Source organism: Amblyomma americanum, chromosome 4 (genome assembly GCF_052857255.1).
Source record: "Amblyomma americanum isolate KBUSLIRL-KWMA chromosome 4, ASM5285725v1, whole genome shotgun sequence".
Lineage (NCBI taxonomy): Eukaryota > Metazoa > Arthropoda > Arachnida > Ixodida > Ixodidae > Amblyomma > Amblyomma americanum.
In genome coordinates, this window is record NC_135500.1 from 113,315,576 (window position 1) to 113,341,230 (window position 25,655).

Consider the following 25,655-nt stretch of genomic DNA (forward strand, 5'->3'; position numbering starts at 1 on the left):
TTCCAATGGCACAAAGCATTTACAAACGGCCGTGGCGACTTTCACGACGAGCAACGGTACGGGCGCCAGTCTACGACGATTACGGATGGTAATGTTGATTGTGTTGTCCTGAATATCTTCACTGCCGTTTGTAATGCTTTGTGCCATTAGAACACTAGCAATCTGGACATTGCATCATTGACCACATGCTGTTTTGATCATGTCGAATGTCTCAGTAGGTGACTTACTCAGTTTAACGCTAAAGCTTCACCGCGTAGCGCGGTTCCGTCTTTCGCTCTATGGTTTCCTCGACGCAGAGACGAAAGGGTTCACACTCAAGCACGTCCACTCGCTTCGCCTGCTCGAAACGACGGAGTTCGTGGGATTGTGAAGCTGAAGGTTCCCCCTCCTTCCCCCAAAACCGGTTTGCCACTCCGCGACTTGTCTCACTACTTCCAGGAAACGCCCTGTATATTTTGTCATCTCCTTCAGGCACGGATTGAAGAATGAAAGCTAACAAAGAAGCGCTTAGAAGCCAACCTGTTTTCTGAAAAACGACAATTGGAATTGATCTCACCGGACACGCGTGTCTTCGCCAGTGTTCAGCTCGTGGCGAATCAAGAAATGCGCAGCTGAGAATAGAGGCACTCGAAATTCTAGGATCGAGAGCTCCAGGCATTACTTGCTGAAAAGGGAACAGCCATCAGGGCAACGCCAATCTTCGAGACACGAAACCTGTCGTCCTGCGTGCTGAAGCCTTGCGAAGCAAAGGTACTCAGCCGAGGCTTGAATTTCAACCAAGGGAAAGCAACGGGCCCAGGAAAGGTTGCATGCGCTGTGGAAGGAGCAGTGAGACTTCTGAAAATAGTTGTTCAGGACGAAGTTCGAACGAAGGCGATAGGTGTGCTGTCCTGCATGAACAAACGTCTTCAAGCCACTCTCCTGGTGAGGATGAACTCTCGGCAGTCTGGAGCCTGCACGCTAAGAAGGATATAGCCATCCGACCGGCAGATAAAGGTAACGTTACCGTTATCCTTGGCTAGTCTGTATACAAAAAATGGAGGCTATGTTGTAAGACAAGACCACTTACTGCCGGCTCCCCGAAAGTCCCTACGCCTAAGGTGTGGACGTCTCTCCAAAAGATGCTCGCAGAAATCTTCAAGGGCCTTCCCCCGTCCATGAAAAAGCTTTATTATCAGCTGCTGTGTACGAATGGTTCAGCACCCGCCGCATACGTACTGCCAAAGGTACACAAACCAGAGACTCCCCTGCGCCCAATAGTGGACTACAGAAAGTCGCCTTTGTACTCGCCGTCACATTAGCCTCACGGTGTTCTGGCTCTTCTGGTTGACCAGACAGGCATGAACGTCAAGAACTCATCCGATTTCATCAACAATGTAAAAGCAATCGCCCTAGAAGGCGCGGAAAAAATTGGTTTTTATGAAAGGAAATGACTCAGTACTGTCTCACATACCCGTGGACACCTGAACCCCGCCGTAAGAGAAGGGATAAAAAAGGGAGTGAAAGAAGTAAGAGGTGATGTAGTGGAGGGCTCTGGAATAATTTCGGTAACCTGCATTGAAAATGCACAGCACACGGGCGCCCTTTGCGTTTCGCTTCCATCGAAAAACGACCGCCGCGGTCGGGTTCGAACCCGGGTACTCCGGCTCAGTAGACGAACGCGTTAGCCACTGAGCCCCCGCGGCGGGTTGAAGACACGGACGAGATTGTTTCTTTCGACGTCTGTTCGCCGTGTACCTGTTGATATCGTCGTCGAATCGTGTAAGCAACGTCTCGAAAATGATAGCTCGTGGAAAGATCGACGCCTTCCGACACAGCAGAATTTGGCAACTTTTGCGTTTTTGTCTCGCCAACACCTATTTCACATAAAGCGGCAATTTCTATCGGCTGACTTTTCGCACAGCAATGGGGGCAGCCATCTCGGTCACAATGGCTAGCATCGCAATGGATGTCATCGAAAGCAAAGTTTTGGGTACTTTCCAACCGCGACCGAAAATATTTCTGAGGTATGCGGATGACTGCTTCTGAGTCATAGACCGAAAGCACACGCGCCCTTTTCTCGACCCCTCAACGCCTTTGAACCCTCAATGAACTCTACTGTTCAGGAAGAGACCGACGACTGCCTTTCGTTCCTCGACAGTTTGTTAACCCGTACTCTTACTAGCCTTACTTTTAGCGCCTTCCGGAAGGCAACGCAGTCTGGGAGATACCTAGATTTTAATTCAGTACACTCAGTGAATAACAAGCGGTCAGTGGTTGCATCACTCATCAACCATGTCAGAGAAGTTTGCCGTGAAGACGTGATAAACAGCGAGATAAAAATAATCGAAAACAACTTTCAATGAAACGGCTATCAACTTTCGCTCATCCGGAACACTGAAAGAAGATTGGTGCCACAAAAGTAGCCTGCCTCCACGAAAAGCGGAAGTGATGACGCAACGAAAATTAAACCAGCCTCGGCCCCGTATGTTTCAGGAATCAGCTAGGCGCTCGCGCGCGTTTTCCGCAAGCACATCGTGAACATTGCGCATGTCCCAACGAGCAAAATACAGACTGAGCTTGTTAGCGTGAAGAACCAGCTCCCTCGTGGCAAGTTTCCTGGCGTCGTTCACTAAATTGCCCTCACCGACTGTTCAGCAGTGTACAGTCTTTTACCAAAAGTAACCAGGCTAGACGGTTTGCTTCTCAGTCATATATTGAAGCTACTAGGTCAACCATCAAGCACTAAAACTCTGTACGGTACTAAGAACCCTTGTTCTCACCTTCCGAGAACTTTTTGATCTTTGTGTAAGCCGCTAGGGCTCTACTATTCGAATGAGAAACAAACCATGCAGCCTGGTTACTTTTGGCCATGGCTGTACGTAGGCGAAACAAAACCCTTCACGACACGTCTGAAAGAAGTCCAGAACTATGTACGCAACGAAAAAGTAAGAACGAACGAAGACGCTGAGCATGTGGAGAAAACTGGCCGCAGTATTAACTGGGACGAAGCAAAGATAGTGACAACGAAAAAGAATGCGTCAGCCCTCCGAAACTTTGAGCCGCTTACCATCCAGGCAACGCCTAACACACTAAGCAACGAGGGCACGCTGCATCCGATCTATGCCAAATCACTAAAAACACTTCTAATTGCTACAAAAACCGGTGGCGTCCAGCCAGTGTCCTCAATGTGAAAAAAGAAGCCGTAGCGCTCTCGAAACGTCATTTGTTTTTGACCATGGTCACTGACCAGTGGACTTCATCAGGCACGATTCCTGACCAGACGGTATGCTTTCAAAGCGTTGATTAGATGTATATGATTTCTATACATTATCCGGAAGGACTCTTTATAGTTTTCATATATCTTTTACATAATTTCCACATGATGCCTATGAAGTCAAGGGAGTCCGTATTTTTCGATATACGCTGTTCATATAGTGTATGACAACACCATATGTTGTATATGAACTCCGTATGAGCTAGGCGGAAAACATTCAGAATTACAGGACTCGTCACATGAAACGCTTCATTAGGGAATGCGCTGTCTTATTAGCAATAATTTGCTGATAAGGCTTTTATAAACTTCCCATTCCACTGAAGAACTGCGTTGGTCCAGAGAAGTATATTTCATTATTAGTCACAGCATTTGGGCTTTTCCACATTCACTTTCGGTTGCGCCATTTGCGGGAAAAAAGTATTCATGATCCGTCAATTCTTTCGTTCAAATAACTCAACTAGTAACTACCCTCTGCTATTCCTATTTATGCCATATTCACCCACTGTCTGTTCTCCTTGCCTGCTTCTTGCCTACCTTGGCAGTGAAATTGCAAATCATCACAGCGTACAATGTTTGTGCTTTACAAATTGCCCATTCCATGACTTCATATCAGCTTTCGACTGCTGAACATCATGACTAGATGCCTGTGTCGTCTTCAAATTGTACCTCCTACTATTCAGAAAGCACTCACACGTTTACCAACCCCGAGTAAGCCCGCCTGTTGCCACGACGTTTGTCCCAACAGTGACTCCATGTTGAGTTGAAGAAAAAATTGCATCGGGCACTTAAGCTCCGCCTTAATAGTATGACGCGATAGCTAATGGGTTATGATCATATATACGGAAGTGGGCATTCTATACATAACATTCGCAGATTTTTGGGAGTGCTCATACCACTCCTGGCACATGGTGCAGCGGTTAGGCGATGCGCCACTGCCCTGGGATGGCAGGTGTCGCCACAGGTGGGACCTGTGCGATCCATGTTGCTCTTCCAAGCAGCCTACCGCGACCAACAATTACTTAATTGCCACCTGCAACGGTGCGTAGTTTGCTCATATACCGGTAGGCAGGTTGTAATGACGTCATTAGGTCACGTGACCTATCTGGCCGATCTAACTCCTAGGTTGCTTCTCTGGGAATTTTTCGGAATTTTTTGCTCGCGTTTGCCACGCCGACGACGACGCCAGATTTTTCCGACCCGAGCTCCCTAGCGCTACGCGTTAAAAAGCATAAAAAACACACTTCCAAATTTGGCCCGGCCGCCCCCGAATTTGACCGCGTCCAACACGATGGCTACCTCTAAATTTGGCCCCAGGTGGCCAAATTTGGCCCACCTCCAAAATTCGGCCAGCCCATCCCCGAAATTGGACCTTGGTCGATTTCGACTAAAACCAATGTCCAGCCAGAGCTGACACCGCCAACACGATGGTGACCTCTAAATTTAGCCCGGACCACCCCCGAAAATTGGCCACCCACCTCTGAAATTTGACGGCCAATATGGACAAAACTCAATGTCCAGCCACAATTGATCCCGCCCAACACGATGACGACCTTCGAATTTGGTCCGGGGCACCCCAGAATTTCGCCCACACAGCAGCGAAATTTGACCTTTGCTGATTGGACCAAAACCAATGTCCTGCCATAACTGACCGCCCCAACACGACACTGACCTTCAAATTTATCCCGAGCCAACCAGGAATTTTGACCTTGTCCGATTAGCATCAAAATCGGTGTTCAACCATAATTGACGGTGCCCAGCACGATAGTGGCCTCCAGATTTGGCCCTGGCCACCCCCTAAATTTGCCCATGGTCGACATGGACCAATATCGATGTCCATCCATAATTGGTCGTGCCCAACACAGCGGTGACCTCCAAATTTGTCACGGGCCATTATGCTTTGGCACCTTTGCTCCGTTTAACAACTTTAAACCCTACCAATTTTAAGCTGCCTTACGGTAACTGTCACCATCTCTTTAATGCTATATAATTCATCTATGCTACCAGCTAGATACTTAATTCTCAGGATTCCCACAAATATTTCTCGTCTGTCTACTAACCCACGATAGCATAGCACGTGCCCACCCTTTAACACTGTATATCCTTCACTTGTCCTCCTATTTTCACAAAGCCATGTGATATCACACTTAATATCTGGTAGTTCCTCGAACAACAGTGCTAGACTAGCCTCACTGGATAAAGTTCTTGCGTAAACCTTGCCAAGCTCATTTTTAAATGTCGGTCTGTTCGGAGCCTGAGATTCTCCGCACCCTCCGCAGCGCCATAGATTTCACAACCGCTTTGTTCTTTTGCTCCGCAGCCGCCGAAGAATGAGGGCGGGGTTTAACTGGGGCGTTCATATACGAGGTGGTGGCCAAGGACTACTTACATCAGGGTGGCCAAATCCTGTTTTCGTGAGTGGGTGCGTTCTCGGCTCTGCTCGCCACCATCTGGCCACAACCCGGGCCTTGTTATTCAATTCCAACGACACTCAAGTTCTTAGTGCGCTAGCACTAAATTCCTCACTGGCGAAAAAGCCGTGTCATCTGGGAAGAGGCCTCGAAGCACGAATAAACTACCGCCGCAGCCGAACATCCCGCGTGCTAAATTGAAATCCTCTCGCTCTGTTTTTTGCTCGTCGTCGTCTTAATCAACGTCAAGCAGTGCGCAATTCGCATTTGGACAAAGTACCTTACTAGAGAAAAAGCCGCCTTGTCTGGGAGTTAATCAACGAAAGAGCCACCTGCCACAGTTGGCAGGTGGCAAAATAGAGAGCCATATCTCCCCTTTCGTCTTGCACGGGATGGGGGAGAGGCAAAAGACTCAGATATAACGAAAAACCCGGATATCACGAAATACTTGGATATAACGAAGTTCTTTGATGTGCTCCTCATTACTACTTAAGCGTAGCCGAAAAGGCGCATGATTTCGAATTTCCACCACATAAAAAAATTCATCGCCGTAAATTTAACCCCCGTTTAACCCTGGCAGCACAATCACCAGGATTAACAAAAATACACAAAGTTAAGCAAAGTGAACTTATCTGACAGCGCACGTACGTCACATTTAGTTGAACGAAGTAAACGGGGGCTAATTTATTTTTAACGCGTGGAGAATTTCCATTGGACTGAAATTCGAGCCCCGGTCCTGTTTCATCCCGACATATCCTGCATCCCGACATATCTAGGAGGTATTGACTGCTTATTGCTTACTGCCCGGCCCGCTTTAAGCGTCTCTTACTTCAAAAGAGCTGCAAGAGCACCAGATGACGCCCACGAAAACTTAGTTGCCCTATCTAGGCCTCCTGCGGCTGGCCTTGGTGACGTACACACACGAATGATAGCCATGTTCAGCAGAAGAGCATTCGCAGAAGTAACCGAAATTATGTTTGTTTGTTTGTTTTTGTTTGTTTGTTTTGATTGATTGAATGGTTAATTGGTTGATTGATTGATTGATTTTGTTTGTTTGTTTTGATTGATTGATTGATTGATTGAGTGATTGATTGATTGATTGATTGATTGATCGATTGATCGGTTTGATGGTTAAGTAGTTGATTGATCGATTTGATGGTTACGTGATTGATTGTTTGATTTATTTATTTATTTATTTATTTATTTATTTATTTATTTATTGTTCAAAGGTGGGTGCAGCGATGCCATTTTCGTCACCAGAGCCGCCAAGAAAGGAGACGCACGTAAGCAAACAACGCCCAACTACCACCCGGAGCCACAGGCCGCCTTCATTCCAAGCCGGCGCCCTGCTAGTAGATGTCGCGGTGCTCGATATTTAGTGAGCGCCACAGCGGATAATGTCTCGGGAATTCACATATGAGCGCAGAATAGGGTAAGGAACCATAATGGATCCTGAATGAGACAGTCGATGGAAGCGACGGATCAAGTCAGCCAACATCTTCCAAGAACAGCTCTTGGTCCATGAAAGCGGGGGTGTGTTTCTCTTCTGACCTTCTAAGCTCCAGGTGCATTCTTGAGATGCGCCCATCTGCAGCCGGGAGAAAAAGCAATTTCCAATCTCCCACAGGCGCTTAGTTTATGAACGGATTCCTGACAATCCAGTGCAGGGGGCGCATTTTATTGCAAGAAAACAAAGGAAATTATACGGTGCCCGTTTGCTTCGAGACACTCGGGTCCAGAAAGCCAGAGAGCCCACTGGCCTTAAGGCCCGCTTGGAGGCGCTCTTTTTTTGGAGAAAATTGGAGAAAAGCTGCTTTGGCGTGGCTGACTATTCAGTCGCCCGTGCTCTGCACAACTCACGGCCTCTCATCCTTGACGTTTACGCGTAAAACATGAATTATTTTTAGCTTCAGGCTGCATTTTCTGTGGTAGGAACCATTCGCTTGGCTCCACCTGATTACCTCCACCGCTCCCTGCTTAAAACAGCGTCCAAGAAAGCAGGCTGCACAACAGAAGTATTGAAAGCTATTATGCAACGCGCACTTGATCACGCTGTCAAAGTTGCATTGGTAATGGTGTTTGCTCTCTTTCTGTATTTTGTGAACGAATACTTGTTCTAGCTCCAAGCTGTTCATACATCGCAGGCGTGAAGCACAACCAGTTTTATTGCAATTACTACGGCTTAATTTCACGCTCACAACGCCAGTCAGAGCTCGTCAGCAGATTTCCTTAAACCCCAAGAATGACAAAAACCTGAAGATTTTTCTTTTTTTTCGCATTCAACGACTTTACCTATATTTGAAAATGGCGACCCCTTTCTTTATTGAAATCTGTATGTGGCTGCGGCTGAACCAATTTATAGGCGTAAAAATATCTTCGCGGTCGTTACAGACTAGGAAACGAAATTTCGTTGCGCGCAAGTCCGTCACGCAAAAGTCTTGCTGCAGTTGATTTATGGAGCAGGCAAACGCTGTAAATACTGCTACCGTTGCGTGAATATCCGCGGTGTGGAAGAGAAAGGTGAATGTGTCAAATGCCCACCACAGAGGAAACATGTATAGGTGCCTTAAAGAATGTAGCTTAAATCGCTGTGACCCCTTACGATCGTTCAGCGGCTTTTGAGTTCGTTTTGCTTAGACCAATGTCTCGATATCGACTCCCGGGCGCAACGGCCGCTTTTGCATGGAGACGATAAGCACAACTGCACGAGTGCCGTGCAGTGGCAGTGTAAGTCGGTCCAATGTTTAGGGGAATCCCCCAAGGTGGAGTAAATTTGTAATAAGGGAGTAATTACTCATTGCCATCAACCCAAGCGCAGCCATACGGCTACAAAGAAAAACAATATAGCTTTCACAGAAACTTCGTAGTTGAAAAAACTCGTCCTAGTCCGGGGTTCGAACCGAGACCACCGCTTCACCGGAGCAATCGCGCTAGCAACTGAAAAAACCGGGCCTTTTTTTCTTTATTGCCTGGCTTCGGCGCATAAAATTTCACCAAAAAGCACTTAATAAAAAAAATACAAAACGCTATGTACATACAACACAATCGTGGTCAGCCAGCACGAGTCTGGCTTCATCATACTAAAATTCACGTAGCATACAGAGCGGCTCTAGTCTCGAGAGCCACTCGGTAGGCTCCACAGCGGCTTTCTGGATGGCAAGAAACCAGTCCATTCTTTCCCCGAAAATAAATTTGAGCAAGTCGTGCATCCCTATCACAGTGATAGCCTGCCATTCTCGAGCGCCATATATAGCGGAGGCCCAATAATATTATGAGATAAAATGGTACCCCATCCTTGTTATCAGTGCTTAAATAAAGAATTCCCTGCTAGTCAAGCAGTAGCTCTTTCTTCATTGTCCTTTGTAACGCATCCCACAATTAAACCCCTTCCCCGCAGTGCAAAAAAAAAACATTCTCTATTGTTTCGGGCTGTTTGCAAATTAAGCAGTTCGCTCCCCACGGTAACAAGAAATCACTTCCCTCTATAATCATTTTAACTGCTAGCGTCCCGGTATGTAAATTAAAAAAAAGGTTTTTGCTCTTGGTGACGCCTGCATTTTCTTCCCTCTTTTTAAAAACATCACTTCCGGGACCTCTCCTGCGCAAGGCACTGCACATGGCCTCCGGGAAAACAATATCACAAAGATCCCGGTGCAACTTTTTCTGTTTAGTTTTTTGCAAATAGTCGCTGGAAAAAGCGTGCACACAAGAACCTAACACTCACTACAATCTATTTTTAGTAACCAAAAATACCACTCGAGAGCTATTTTGTGGATACAGCAAACTCCGGCAGCATGCGCCGCAGCCTCACATGGCACACGGTGCGCAACAACGGGTCTTTGACATCTCGTAAAAACAAAAAACGGCTCACCAGCTACCTTAAAAAGAGGTTCCCCAGTCCCAGCCCCCCGTCTTTTACCTGCTGGAACATGTTCGTCCTGCTGCAACGTTCTCATTGAGAAGTCCATAAGAACACGGCAAAAGTCCTATGTAGCTTCTGAATGATCACACGAGAGCAATGCAATTCCTGCATTACATACTAGAGCTTGCCAATAAAAATAAGGTTGCAGACTGTAGTTCTGGCGAAAATCGAGAGGTTGGTGTCTTTCCATTTCTCAGCTTTCTCACGAACGTCTTTAGTTTTCTTTCCAATAATTATCGCTTCCGCAATAAACATCGAGCGGAATGCCGAAATACTTGCCCGGGGTCGCCGCCCATGGTACGTTGGCGAAAAGGTCTGGCTGAGATGGTCACCATCCATGCCAGAGTCCAATGCACTTGGACCAGTCAACCCTGCTACGGTGACTTCGCTGAACTCTCGCATAATACTGACAGCCTCGCTTATGCTCCCCTGATCAAATGTGAAAACTGCAGCGTCATCTGCATAAGCCAGCAGCTTAACCTCGGCTGCTTGCAATATAAAGTCATTAATCCTATTGTTTTCTATTATTTTTATGCACAGCGTTTCGATATAAATACGAAACAAAAGAGGACTGAGGGGACAACCCTGACGCACACAACGCTGCACGCTAATGGGGGCCCCCCCACTCTTGTTAACAATCAATCTTGTCGTGCAGTTTCGATACACCAGGGTCACACCCTCGCGGATAACTGAACCAAGATTCGCATGGTCTAAACGGAAAACAAAATTTCACGAGAATCACAATCAAAAGCCTTCTCGAGATCAATCTGGAGCATTGCCACTCGCTCATTAATGTCATCACAGCATTCAAGTACACTGCGCGCTTTATGAATGTTCGAAACAATCGAGTGCCCTTTTATTCCACATGTCTGGTGGGGTCCAACAATATCCGATATCACTATCTACAGTCTTCTCGCCAATACCTTCATAAATATGTTATAGTCCGCATTAGTGAGGGCTATCGATCGGTATGCGGTAGTCAAATGTAGTTTCTCTATTTGATCATCTTTAGGTACGAGCACTGTATGCGAGTTCCCAAAAGACGTAGGCGATGCGTTTATTTTGTAGGCTACTTTCAAGATTGCACACAACACCGGGGCAATGTCATGCTTATATTCGGTATAAAAGACCGCACTGAACCAATCGGGACTTGGAGTTTTCCCGCGGGTTAATTTATCTGTCGCATGCTCGACTTCGCTTTGAGTTATTACAAGTTCCCATTTCTTTTTGTTTTCTTCGTCGAGCCGTAGCTCTTGCACCGAGAAAACGATGCTTAAATGTGACTGCGTCTACCGCCTGCGATGAAAAAAGCTTCTGGTAGCATTCATTAAAGGCTGATTTGATGTGGTTGGTGTCTGCCGATGCCAGACCGGCGCCAGACGCATTGCGAAACGCACGAAGAACCCTTTCTGAACACGGCCTAGGTATGACGACCCTCTCCCAAGTGGTTGTCTCTGGTCTCCCTTTTCTCGTTGACCACGTCCGCCGGCACAGGGTTCGGTCTTTGCAAATCAAGTAGCCTAATTGTTCAAGGTGAGCTGACTTCCCCTTCAGGCTTTCGGTGATTCGGTTGAGGTTAGAATCTCCACGCTGCTCAACGAACAACTTGGCCGGGTCAATTACAGGGACAAAATCGCGTACAGCTGACGAAATGGCTTGGCGGCTTAGAGCGTCAACGTTCATGCGTGCCCTGCCTATGTTCGACCTCAAATGGAGTATTCTTGAAATTTTAAATTCTATCTAGCCAGCTGCGAGCTGGAGTCTCTGACACTCATCAACCATTTCAGAGGGTGGCAGTCATTGTCTAGCTTCAACTGGCGAGCGTCAATGTAGCACCTGAGGTACTTTACTCTTCAGACAGCCATGAAGCACTCCCTCTTCGTGGCTCCTTGCTTCTGCTCTGGGGAGCTCAGCTGTCGGCTAAAAAAGACTACAGGATGTTCCCTACCCTCGATATCCTGCGAAAGCACAGCGCCAACGGCCAGATTTCACGCATCTGTGGCCATAACGATGGACATATTGAAATTTGCGCCACAGCGGTGCACCAATTAACTTTTTGTTCAGAGCCCAAAAAGCACCATCTGCATCCTTTGACCAGCGAAAAGCAATATTCTTGTCGGTTAAGGCAGTTAGCGGCTCAAATAGCTTCGGGAATTCGTCTGTGTGCCTTCGGTAATAGCCAATGAGGCCGATAAACTGCCGGACCTGCGGGACACTAGTCGGGGATGGAAAATGCGAGATACATTTTAGTTTCTCCGGGTCATGCAGCACTTTGTCAGCTGAAACAATTTGCCCGAGGTATTCAACCTCCTTTTTTTTAGCAGTTGGCATCTTGAATGCTCAAGCTAGAGGCCCACACCTCGCAATCCCACCAAAACCTTCTCGATGTCGCACAAATATATCTCAAAGTTGTCACTGTATGTGATTATGTCATCGATATGCACGAAGCACAACTTTCCCAGAAGGCCAGGCCGGATAACATCAGCGGTCGTCTGCAAGACAGCAGGGCTGCTGACCAGGCCCATCTTTCATAGTGCCCAGAGGGTGTATTGAATGCCGTTTTCTCGCCATATGCCGGGCTCATTGCTATCTGCCAAAGCGTCTGCTCTATATTGGAGTATGGATGGCTGGTGTCAATCGCTTTAAAAATAAAAACTACAAAGCAAATTGTTCAGTTAGAATTACACCTAAATGATGTGTACAGTAGAAGCTACTAAATGCTACAAGACAGTATGAGCTGTCCGGATTAAAAAGCCGGTTGTATATATAGAACAACCTCTACAACGGCTATTAACGATACAATCTTGCTAAGAATATGGTGCATTGCTGTCCTGTGAAATGTAATGTGTTTAACTGTCCTGATCATTGCGATGAATTCTTAGCTTTTATTCACTATGCACTAATGAGTGCAATTCATTTCCAAAGCAAGGTCATCCTTCGCTCTCTAGTGAAGGCTTATGATTTCACGCAAGGCCATTTATTTATCCACATATTCTCATTTTTCAAACCCTGTTTCGTGCTGTTCTGCAGGTATTTATTTTAGCCCATAACTTTTAACTGTTTATTAGGGCAACTGGGAGCCATTGTGCGTGAATGTTTACAGGGCGAAAGGTCGAGCTACTGGGTGTATAATTCATCAGGCTATTTCTTGTAGTAAAGAAACACACGAAAGGAGCAAAATAACTGACCTCGTCAATGCCGCATATGAAACTTTATAATAAATAATGATACAGTGGCATGTCACTGAGCCAAATAGGCAAGCGAGCTTAATTCGTTGCGTTTAGTTATCTCTACGGGCTTTCTTTTCTCGACTTTTTCCTCCCTTAAAATAGCCCCGTGCAAGTCTTGTTCAGAAGTTATTCCACGACATGAACATGGCTAAATAGATCACTTCAAAGACTGGCACTATTAAAACACCTCTTTGCGTTGCAGCTGCATAAAGGAGCAAATACTCCTTGTTAAGGACAGCTAACTTGTATGCTGACATACACTGCGGGTGAAATATAAACGGTTCGAAAGCAAGCATGCACAGGAAGAACCAGGGTTCTGCTATTGCATTAGAAATGATATTTTATACCAATCAAGGTATTAAACGTGATGAACACATAAACCCAGAACAGTCAAAGTTGCCGCCGCGAACTGCTGATTGAACCATCTGAAAACACCGTCAAAAAGGCGCGAAAAAGAACCGTATAGAACAAGCGGCTGCTTACAAACGATTGTGCGTTCAGCACTTGACAAGCCAAAGGATAGCTTGTTGCAAGCTTGAGGAAGTAAAACTGGGGTCAACCTAACCTATTTTCTCTAATATCAACTGACCAATATCGCTTCAAGAGGGAGAATGGCAGTTCAGCACGTTGTCTGTTGCGCGACCACTTGTGCATATACAGGGGAACGTTGTGTCATAATTTATTGGAAATACCTGCAGCACCCGAAGGCATTATTGCAGGGGGGATGAGGATACATAACAGAAGAATAGGCCAGAAAAAAAAGAGGAAGAAAGAAAAAAAAAGCAATACAACAAGGCATGACACAGCAAGTACAAAATGAATGAAATATGAAACAACGAAAAGACATGACGAAAAAAAAGCCAACTCACCAAATGATGCTGGACCAACAAGAACGAAGACCGCGTGATTAAAAAAGCCAAAAGAAAGCCAACTGCGCACTCATACATCCGACAGTAACGCGCGGAACATAGACTCGGAACGGCACTCAACAATTTCATGGGACAGGCGATTCCAGTCATGAATGCTAGATGGGAAAAATGCGTTTTGATAAGTGTTAGTTTTGCATTTAATTTCTCTAATCTTCCACCCATGGTCAAGTCTGTTTGACCTGAAATGCGGTGGAAGCAAATAATTTTCTTATCTATTTTTATTTTTCGGTGAAAGATTCTGTACAGCATTTCTAACCGGGAGTTGGTACGGCGTTTTCGTAACAGCTCCCATCCCAGCGTTAGTTTAATGTTAGTAACACTGCTGTTAAAATCATAATTACTTGAGACAAACCGAGCGGCAAAGTTCTGAATACGCTCAAGCATGTCTGTTAAATTTAAAGTAGGGGGGTGCCAAACAACACAAGCATACTCCAATATTGGCCGAATATAGGTGAAATATAGAAGCTCTTTAACTTTTAGTGGCGCCATTTTAAAATTTCTTCTCAGAAAATTTAGCATGCCATAAGCTTTAGCAGAAACGTGCTCGACGTGCTCATTCCAGGTGAGATTAGACGAAAAGTAAACGCCGAGGTATTTATAGTGAGTAACTCTAGAAAGTCGGGTAGAATCTAGTTTGTATTCAGCCAAGAAAGGGTGATGCTTGCGCGTGAAAGATATAAACTGACATTTTATTGGGTTCAGAAACATCTGCCACTTCAAACACCATTGCTGTATGCGGTCCAAGTTGCACTGAAAATGACAAGAATCTGAAGAACTGTTAATAACATCGTAGATAACACAATCGTCAGCATATAAACGTATTTTATAGGTCATATATTTAGAAATGTCATTATTATAAACTAGAAACAGCAGAGGTCCTAAAACAGACCCCTGCGGTACCCCCGAAGATACAGGAACATAATCAGACTGAGACCCATTAATCAATACACGTTGTTTGCGTCCCTGCAGGTAACATTGAAGCCAGTTTAGAAGGGAAGTTGGAATCTTGATCAAAAATAATTTATACAGTAGCAAATCATGAGGTACCAAATCAAACGCTTTCTTGAAATCTAAAAAAATGCAATCCGTTTGTAGACCCTTGTCAAATGATGAAAAAATATCATGGCTAAATTCTAAGAGCTGCGTCGTACACGAGTAACCTGATCTGAAACCATGCTGAGCTTGAGTGAAAAATTCATTTTGTTCCAAATGCTTCATCAACGCGCTATATATTATGTGTTCAAGCGTTTAGCAACTAATACTTGTAAGCGAAATCGGCCTGTAATTAGCAACTATGTTTTTAGGACCACCCTTATGAATGGGCACCACGTTAGCGTTTTTCCACTGCTGGGGTATTATTCCTGTATCTAACGATTTCGAGTATAGAATAACTAAGTAATAAGCAATGATTTCAGCACAGACCTTCAAGACATTACCGGGAACATCTTCGGGCCCGCTTGCCGAAGACACCTTTATGTTATTCAGCAGGTTTAACACACCGTTGTATGTAATTGTTAGCTCAGGCATTGTCTCTTGCACATGGGCATCCATGACTGGCATTTCATGATGCGAGCTCGCTGCGAAAACAGACTTAAAATAATCATTGAAACAGCATGCCTTATCAAAATCATCAGTTATAGGTTCAGCGCCGTTATTCAGTGCCGGAATACCGACTGATTCACGGCCATTAACTTTAAGAAATTTCCACAGTTCTTTTGGATTACTCTGAATTTTAGTACCTAACTCCTTCATGTATCTTTTTTGCGCAGCTTTATTTTTAACTTTTATGTCTGTTCCAAGAGCACGTACCTTTTCAAGAACTTTTGCGTCCCGGTATTTTTTGTACGTGTTTAGAAGACGACGCTTTTTCTTAATCAATAGTTTAGTTTCCTGAGTTACCCACGGCTTGTCCTTGCGCCGCTTAGCTGATATGTTTTTGAAAGGAACATATTTGTCAATGAGCACATCAAGCTTCTGCTTAAATATGTCCCACAGCGCAGTAGCATCGAAACGCTGGCTCATGGATATGAAGTCTTGTAAATAGTTGGCAAGCTCGCTAGATAGTGATGAGTAATCGCCTCTATCATAGAAGAAAATTTTCCTAGGGTGCCTGTGTGGCACTGAAGGCTGGGTCATTGGCACGTGTGCAACGACACAGTCGTGGTCACTGATACCTGGGATAATATAACTATCGCGCACAAGTGAATCTCGGTTAGAAAAAAGCAAATCTAGAACAGACGAGGAACCATGGCATGACCAGGTTGGCTCCTTAACAAACTGATACAGGTCGTTTGCAATAATGAGGTCGCGGAAATCAACATACAGCTTTGACAGGTTGGTGAGGACTGGTTTATTGTCAGCCCATGTAACTTCAGGCATATTGAAATCACCTCCAATGATGTAATCGTTGTGCATCTTACTTATGAATTCAGAAAGGGATACAAATACATCTGGATTAGCCCGCATAGGAGAACGATAGAAACAGCCAAGCGTAAGCAGCTGCCCGTTCTCTAAATGTAGATTCCGCCAAACAGATTCTTCGCAGCCATTAAGTTCCGGCAGAGCAGAACAGCGAAGACTCGAGTGAATGAGCAGGAAAACGCCACCTCCACGTGAGTGTCGATCGCAACGGTAAGCTTCAAAATCTGCTGGAAAGACTTCGGAGCTGTGAATCGAATCGTCCAGCCAGGATTCAGTACCCATGACTACATGCGGTTGGACTGAGGAAATAAGCGTGGCAAAATCATCAGTTTTATTCTTTATGCTACGGCAGTTCACCACAAGTATAGTAAGATTAGATATGGACTGAATCCTGGCAAGACCGCAGTGAATGAGGCGCTGGAACCCATTGCGCAGCTGCCTGGCCTTTTGTTAAGGTTTATGCTCAATAACCTGGTCTTCAAGTGGGTTATAAACGAACCACTTTTTGTTGATAAGCATTTTGTCATAACGAAGTTTGAAAGTAACTTTCTTGGCACGAGCATAGCTTACAAGCTTAGCTCGAGCCACCCGCACCGCCCGGGTGAAATCTTCGCGGATCGCGAAGTCTGTGTCTTTCAATTTATTTCCGCAAGACCAAATGCGTTCCTTGTCTTTAAAGTTGCAGAACCGAATGACTATCGGGTGGTTTTTACCGTCTTGGAACTGGCCAATACGATGCGCACGTTCAATACTTTCTGAATTAACGGGCTCACCCAACTGGTTTAGACAGAAGGCACGAGCCTTCTCTTCAGATTCACTCCATGTCTCTGTAGCCGAGTCAGCCAAACCCGGAAGAACCAGGTTATTTCTTCTTGATCTGTTGTTCGCATCATCAAGCGATGTCTTAAGCTCGGCCAAATTCCGCGCTAGATCATCAACGGCTTGTGGTTGAGCAGATACGCAAGCAGCCTCATTACGTTTTATGACTTCCATATCATTCTCGAGAGCTGAAACTCTACCCAGAAGACCATCCAGAGATGTATTCATGGCATTTTGGTTCTCTCTTATTGCCTGCAGTTTTTGAAGGAAATTAGTTTGGCCCAGTTCTAAGCGCTTAACAACTGCAAAGATCCCAGCGATAGTGGCAGTATCGGTGGTTACACCCAGTGTACTCGATGTACTGTTTGCGGAATCAGGGCCAGGATTGCTTTCAACGTCCCCGGAGAGCATCAGTAAAAACTGACTCAAACCGAACAATACACAATCTATAAAGGCATGGCACACTCGCACGAGACGAAACAGGTCGCTGGGGCACGACACCGCAATAACACAGCGATTCGAACTCCGGTAACAAGAGGCAGGGCACAAATAACTAACCTGGGCGAAAAAGACGTGTAAACGCATGGCCGCAACGATGTCGTGCCCCGGGAGCCTCGCACTGAGTGGCCGCTTAAGTAGCCGTTCCACAGAAGTACCGCCCATTGGTTGTTGCCAGATGAGCTGTTGCGTCGGAGTCAAGCCTGGATGCATACACGGATAAGCTTCAAAGCCATGATGCGGTCGCTCCAGAGCACTGCTGTCCGCCTTGTTGAATGACACAGAAGTAGAGGCAACACAGGACGAGCGCTAACTGACAACTGCAGGTTTAATTGAAATCCACATATTTTGTCCCATACTTTTCGCAATCGAGTTTTCTCAAAAGCCTCTCGTAAACAAGCGGTGAACAGTAGTGGGGAGATCGTGTGTTCTTGCCTGGCACTGTTCTTGAATGGCATTTTCCAATGTTCCCGGTGAATCACTACTATCGCTGGCCGAGTACACGAAGCCCTTAAAGAAAATTAGTGTGTGTTATTTGAGCTCGTGTATTTCGCTAGCAAAAGTAGAAGACGCTGTTGGAGTAGCGTAGTGAGTGATGTTAACGCTAGAATGTACGCAAAAAAAAAAACACGCTTATTGGGCGAGTTATAAAAAGCAATAGAAGCGACTGTTTGGCTAGTTGCAACATGGCTGACAGACAGCGGAAGCAATGTAAGACACACCGGATCGGCTTGGGAAGGGGTCAGTCGTGTGCACTTCGGTGTAGTCCTGCACTAAACGTTTGGGATATCAGACATTACCGGTCGGCGAAAGTAGTGAGACCGCGGGTGCCTCGAGGCGCATTTCAATAAGAACCGTTGACAGTGGGACAGAAGAACGCCATTCGCCGTCATCGAAGAAGTGGACTGTTTAAGTGCATGTGCATGGAAGGGCGCCCGTCAACTGCCTTTCGTCTGCATTTCTTTTAAGCGCTCTGCGTGCGTGCGCGCGTGTGTGTCATCTCATTCATCTCATCTGCAGAGAAGTCAGCACGTTCTTTAAAGCTATTCATAACCCCAGATCGTCATTAAAATCAATTTTTTAAGCATACGTACCTCATAAGTGACTAATCCATAGTAGCGCGCCAGCTGCAGTCATGGTATTCAATTTGTGTTTGCTTTATTATTTCTTTAGTTTTCCATTCATATTCTCTTCTTGCAGCAAAGCCGCTCCGCCCCGATCCAGCTTTGAAAACGTGCCATCCGAACAGCGTTAGCCATGTGTGCAGCCGAGCCGAGCCTAAAGTAGGAGCCAAAAGTATATCGCCGCACGTGGCGTCTTTGGGCGCCAGCTGTGACGGTAGGCCTAGCCAAAGACAAAAAGCAGACTGCCGTTCCCCGCGATGCCGACCTAAAGCGAGCAGCTGGCGCCCCAAGAAAAGGCGCAGCAAAGAGCGACCAAATTTCAAAAGTAAAAACAGGCGCCTCGACGCCGTGCACCGACCGTCCTTCGTGTAAGTGCTCCGGTTCAATGTCTACCGTCTTTCTCGTTTTTGCTCATAAAGAACGCTTCTGAAAGCAGTTTCTGTCTCTGTTGAGCGTCGAGTGGATCGAATTTGCTACCCTCCAGCGCATCTGAGGCTAAAAATTTTGTACAATAATCAGACCGCCTGTTGTTCTGCGATTAGCTTTTGTTCTTGGAGTATCGGTTTATATTTATCTTGTATTTGTCATTTGCATCTTATTTCTTTTCTTTTTGCTGTTACCGTGCCTCCGATGTTCTTATGTTGCTCCATGCTAAGGCTCGAAAATGAGATTCAGTAAGTACAAACAAACAAAAAAGCCAGAAAGAAGAGTCGGCTCCTAGACAAGAAAACACGTGTAACTACCACTTGGCTCCATTTCCATCGCTCATACAACCGTGCCCTATGTTGCTTGTTTTGCGGCACGTAGACCTACTGCTCTGGTAAAGTCCTGTGTCATGCCGCGTGACAGGTATTAGCGTAAGGTTGAACTTCGCGTCACCTGAAATGTTTGGTCTGCCTGGAGGCCGTACAGCATTTTTATAAAATGAACACAACTCCACAAACAATGCTATCCCGCTCTGTAGCAGCCTCGTAAGGAAAACGCCACGCGTGAGCAGCACAAAGCGCGCGATTGAGGGAAGAAGCCCGTGGTAACAGCGACGGTACGGCCATCACCGTCTATATAGCATCAAGCTGTCTCCTCCCTCGACGCGACGGCATTTTGGCGTCTTGGAACTTCCAGCCCATTCAAGCTCGAGCTAGCTCGGGCTCTCCTAACCGCACGAGATATTGAAAAGACAAAGAAGTTGAGCGAGGCTGCCTCCAACTTACTTTTTTTCCGCTCGCGACTATTAAAATGCGGCCTAAAAAGCAAACGGCCCAGCGTACTTTCAGAATCATCTAATCCTACAAAACCTCGCTTAATGGGCCATAGGTGAAGTAATATAAATAATAAAACGGGAAACCCTGAATAGGAGCATAAATTGGTCCCATAAACCACCGAGGTGTGTTAAAGAAAGCGAGCGCGCACATTTATTAACAAAACAGCCGTCAAGGAATGCGACAACGACAGAGACAGAAGGCAGTTTTCCGGGTCCTATATTACCGCGGTTAACTTTCAACTGCCGCTACGCGCGCTGTGCAGTATGCGCCCCAGCGGCGTTAGAGAACGGACCTTGAAGCATTGAAGAACTGCGTTGCCGCCTTTATTGCAGGTGGCGTAATCTACTCCAGCCGCGTAACAAGGCTCCCGCTAAGAGACGCTGCTAGCTTGTCGGTTGCCTCATCCCGTGTGCTCAGTGATTTCATACCCTCATGCAGTGGATTCTGCGGAGGGTCTCGCAATACTTAAGGTATTAAAACGCTTTGACGCCATAGTGGTTTTTCTTGGCAGCAGCAAAAGCGATAATAATGCGGCTGTGGATGTATAATGAGCGCAGAGTGTTCAAAACAATTGACATCCTTTAAGGTTGTTGCGTAAGAGCCAAACTGAGCGATAGCCTAAACTTTGTCATTTATTTTTCAATTCCTATCCGCGCCGCCCTCCCCTTAATAGCTTCTGCCACGCTGCCATCTATAGTAACCATAAACCTGCCACACGGGTTAAGTCAATGCTCACTGATTGAACGTCCGTCGAAATCTTCGATGGGCACCCAGATGTGCCGTTGCATCACAGCGAATCTCAACGATCATTCAGTAGTGAGCATGCGATCCAACAAATGGCGTTGGAGGTAAAAACGCTGAATGAAAAAAACGCAGTGGAGGAGGGAAAAAAACGATTTCGTTTGATTTGTGGGATTTAGCGTTCCAAAGCGACTCTGGCTATAGGGAAGCGGCGTAGTAAAGGGCTCCCGGCAGTTTCGACCACCTAGAATTCTTCAACGTGTACTGACACTGCACAGTAAACGGCCCTTTACAGCACTTCGCCTCCATCGATATTCGACCGCCGCGACCGGTACCGAACCGGTACCGTCTTTCAGGTCAACAGCCGAGCGCCAAACCACTGAGCCACCGCGGTGGTCTGTAATAAAGCGAGCCAAATATTACTGCAAGTGTTATTTTTAATTTTAAGTTTGTTCGGAGCAAGTTATTCAAATGCTTCACTCATGGCAGTACCCTCAGACAGCAATGGCGGGGCGACGAGTGACCATAGAGTTAAATGTGAAACTGGAGATTCCGTCGAATTCGAGAAGCCGCGAGTGTCTCGATGTAGGCACCTGATAATTCCCGAAAATACATTTCTTTATTATTTTATTCTTAGAAGCGACACAATCACCGATTAAAAATGCGCTGCCGCTCCGCCCCTTGCCGCCCGAGCAGGGCGCAGGCGGTGGAGACCAACGAACAGCAACCTCCGCCTCGCATGCGGGAGGTGCGGGGTTCGGTCCTCAGTGCCGCCGGGTACAAGCTTTCCCTGGCCTGGTGCACGGCTTCTTCAGAGTGAAATGCTTGGAAAATGGGCCTTTGACCCCACCTAAACGTCCACACTGAGGTCAGCCACTTCCGTCCCTCCACCAACCGCGCTCGCTTCTGTGCCTCTTCCGTTAAAGGGCCACAAAAAGGGGTGCTTGAGCTTGGCTTTAAAATGCTTGCACTATGTAGGGTACAGGCTACCGAGCGCCCATGCCGCGTACGAGACCTCAGAAGCGAGCGGGATATTTACAATACATTTTTAAAAATTCCCGCTTGTGCACCTCGCGCCGACGCGCGGTGCCGGGCTTTCGCACGAATTCCATTCCAAAAACCTTTATTTCCATCAGAAGGGAGGCCCTCTACTCCCTACCCCCGGCACGCAGGCCTAGGGGGTAGGGGCCGGGACCCCCGCGATTAAAGGCACGCAAAGAGTTGCTGGCTCTTCGCGGCCTCCACCGCTAGATGAATGGCTTGCTTCTGCTTGACGGGGTCAGTGCTCCGCAGAAGGGTCTCCCAGGCTTCTCTACTGTCAATTCCTTCGTTAGCCCTTGGGGAGTCTACACATTCCCAAATTACGTGATCGAGGGTCTCCCTCTCTCCACATTTTTTGCATTTATCATCTATGTCTTCGTCTTTGAGGACGTGCGATGCCCAGACCGGATTAATGTAATTTCCTGCCTGTAATCTGGGCCAGATTGTCGCCTCTTTGTTTCCGAGCTCTCTGTCCGGTGGAGGGACTAGTCTCCTTTGTAATCTGTAGTTTTCAGTTATTTCTGTGTAATTCTGCAGTCTCTCGTCTAGTTCTTTGCAGTCGGGCGGTTCTGCTCCGGCTTGGAAGTATAGAGATCTCGAGCCAGAGCGTGTGCCGCCTCATTGCCTGGAACTGACGTGTGAGCTGGTGCCCATACGAGGCTAATTTTCCTGTCTATCTTTCCTCCTGTTGGTATCCGCACCGCTTCTGGTGCAATCCTACCTCTACCATAATTATATATGGCCGTTGTGTTGTCGCTATGAATTTTGTCCCTACGCAAGCAAGCGCTATTGCAGCTTCTTCTGCTGACTCCGGATTGCGGCTGCGTATGGTTGCTGATGAGACTGCCTCACCTCGGCCATCCATCACCGAGGCTACCGCCACTCCCAGCTTGCCACTCGCTGCGTCCGTGTATGCTACTGTTTTCTCGCTTGCCTCGCTGAAGCGCCTGACTAGCGCCTCAGCTCTCTTCTCCCTCCTTTCCTTGTGAAAGGTGGGGTGCATATTCTTAGGGAGAGGATCCACCCTAAGTTGTTCTCTAATTATTCTTGGGATGTCCTGCTTCTTTTGCATACCCCTGTCTATTTGTAGTCCTACCATGTTTAGGATAGCCCTACCTGATCTGGATTGGCTAAGTCTTTCCAGCTGGGCTCTTTTAACAGCCTCGGCGATTTCCCTCCATGTGTTGTGAACTCCCATTCCTAAGAGTCTTTCGGTTGAAGTGCTTATGGGTACACCGAGAGCTCGCTTGTAGCATCTCCTGATTATCGAATCTAGTTTGTCTCGTTCCGAGGCCCGTATATTAAGGTATGGTGTGGCGTAGCTCAGACGGCTAATAACGTAGGCCTGCACCGGCTTAATTAGGCTCCTCTCTTTAAGCCCTCTTCCCTTGAGGGCTATTCTCCTAAAGATTCATATGACCTGTGCCGCATAGCCTTCCAGCTTCTTTATAGTCGCATCATCATATCCATTGCTTTGGATATGGGGACCAAGAATCCTGATCTTGTCTACCTTGGGGACCGGTTTACCCTCGACTAGGATTTTAAAGTCATTGCTTTGTTTAAGTCTCAGAGATTTAGGGTTGTACACCAGGAGCTCTGACTTCTCTGGTGAGCACGAGAGCCCCCTAGCTGCTGCGTAGTCCACCACTATATTCGTGGCTTCCTGCAGCTTGCTCTCGATGTCAGCGTCGCTACCCTGGTTAATCCAAACGTAAACCTGGCAGATGACGTCACGTCTTGCAAATGACGTCAGCAGGCGAGGGTTATTATTAGTTCACAGTGCCAAATTCTTTCAGACGTCACGTGCTACCGCGCGCCGCAGCCGGCGGAGGTAGGGGAGCGGCCGAGTCCTCAAGCAACAAAACGGCGAACTTCGGGACGATATGTTAGGTGCAGGTATTTGCTATAGTATCACGCTAATGCGCACGCAGTTTCTACAACAGCCTGAATCAAGAGAGAATACGCGACTTCGTTCACCAGCGTCTTTAATTCGGAAATAAGCGGATCAAGTGCCACGTTGATAGCGCAGTACGTAGCCAGTGTGACCGAACACGGAACGGCGACACCTGCTTGGTCTACACGAGGCCGGCACTGCTCTGAATTATTTCCGGAAGCATAGCCAAGACGGCAGTGCACAGAAATTTGCATCGCACAGGGAAGCTGTATGCGCGCGCGAACAGCGTTAAGTGTATTTAAACTGAGTGCAGTGAGTTGCCGAACTCACTTCGCCTCGAATACGTTCTGCAGCGAATATGATTGAAGTTCATATAGCGTGACGCTGCGCTAATGGCAACAAATGCTAGTGTCACTCGTTGAACGCAGCATTGATTCTGTCGCTTTGACAAGGGTCACAATAGCATTAGGTTCCGCTCACAAAACGAGCTCGAAACCGCCTGATATAGTCACTTTCGCGGAGAGAAGTCTACGCAAAAGATGAGAACAGGGAGGTTCAGTTAAAGGGCGTTTAAAGGGCTCAGTTTAATGGGGTCACCGCGGCCGGTATCGAGCCCCTGCGGACCAAGATGGATTAACACGACGGATGCGGGCGCGGATGAATCCGTGACGCCACGTCAAGCCAGGGGACCGTCCGTGAGCTTAAAGGATTCACACGACGGATGAAAGGAACAGATCCTTAAGAAAAAAGCACCTCGTACGCAGACAGGAGCTGGTCGGCCTGAATCAGTGACGTCAAGCCACGTGATTCGGGGTTCGTCCTCAGCATCTTCGATTGGGTCCTTCGGGTTCATCCACGTTAGCAGAATGCGGTAGCCACTGATCCACGGTGATGTATTCTGCGTAAGATGTCCTTAAGGATTATACTTCCTGCACAGAAACCACTAAGGTGAAAAATGTAAATAGCAGAGGAAGGTGTGAGCCCAGTCGATGCCATCCTCATTCTTTCCGGTAGGAGTGAGCATTCTGGCCTAGGAATATTCGTCCCCGTTTCTTAGTCTCCATATGGGTATCTTTTCAGGCAAGCTTTTTTCTAGCCCCGAATCTTGCATGGAAGCTACCAAAAGCGCGCCCACGTGCTAACATCCTACAGACGCGCAAAAGTATTTCACATGCTTTTAATTTCGGCGTTGCGCCTGTGCCATAGGCAGAGAACTTGTTGTCGGGATGCACGACAGCAACGCAGCAGAGCGAGTGGCGTCTACTAGTCGCAGCAGCGCTGGAGCAGACCCTAGTTCTGACGCAACGGCTGTCGTGGCCAACAGCAGGCGCCTGTCGAAGCATCTGTGGGGGTGGGGCAGTGGACGCTCCTTTCTCCGGAATTAAAGGTGTTTTGCTCTAGGGCAAAAAATATATCGAATGAAAGTTTTGACCCCCCTTTTTTTAAGAGCTTCATCTGTTCATTAATACGGTGTGCAACCAGCATGAGTAGCATTCATTTTCCACCGACCAATCTACCACAGATCAATCAATGGCTTTGTCACTACTGCCCCTGTTGAGGCAAAGCACGCTAATAGGCCAGACGGAGCAAAACTCGGCCACATGAGGCAAAACAAGAAGTGCGTCGGTTTGTATGACCAAAGAGTTTCTCAGCATTACCTATGCGTCTGACCACCGGACAGTCGATGAAGCTTTCATTTAGGCTAATGAATGAAAATTAGTCCATTAACTGGTTAATGCTGTTAAAAATTGTGAGATTTCAATGGCCATTCACGAGCCTTCATTGAGTCGATCCCCATTCAGTTCAATGGTAACTGAAAACCACCGTCTGGCACCGGTCGATCCCCACTGAGTCCAATGTCATGCACTCAACGCCCGTGTGACCCCGGTATAAGACTACTACCGCACCGGCGCAGTGCCGCAATACCGTTCGATCGAACGTCTTGCGAAGATCCCGGGACCACAACGAAATTTCTCTTTGGTCGACGACAATGTGACGACACCCACATGGCTACAGCGCGGGCTATTCAAACACACCGCAACGATCGCAAAGTGCAAAAGTGATGACAGCACTGCACAATTCCTTTTTGGCCTACGGGGTCATCACCATT

At 46.9% G+C, this 25,655-nt stretch overlaps 1 protein-coding gene across 1 annotated transcript in view; it reads left to right on the forward strand.

The window, feature by feature from the left end:
- Window positions 1–6,898: 6,898 nt before the first annotated feature.
- LOC144128224 ((3R)-3-hydroxyacyl-CoA dehydrogenase-like) overlaps window positions 6,899–25,655 on the forward strand; it is a 70,131-nt gene continuing 51,374 nt past the window's right edge. The window contains exon 1 of the mRNA XM_077661451.1: window positions 6,899–6,947. The gene's annotated coding sequence lies outside the window, so the exon portion shown is untranslated. The remainder of the gene's footprint in view (window positions 6,948–25,655) is intronic.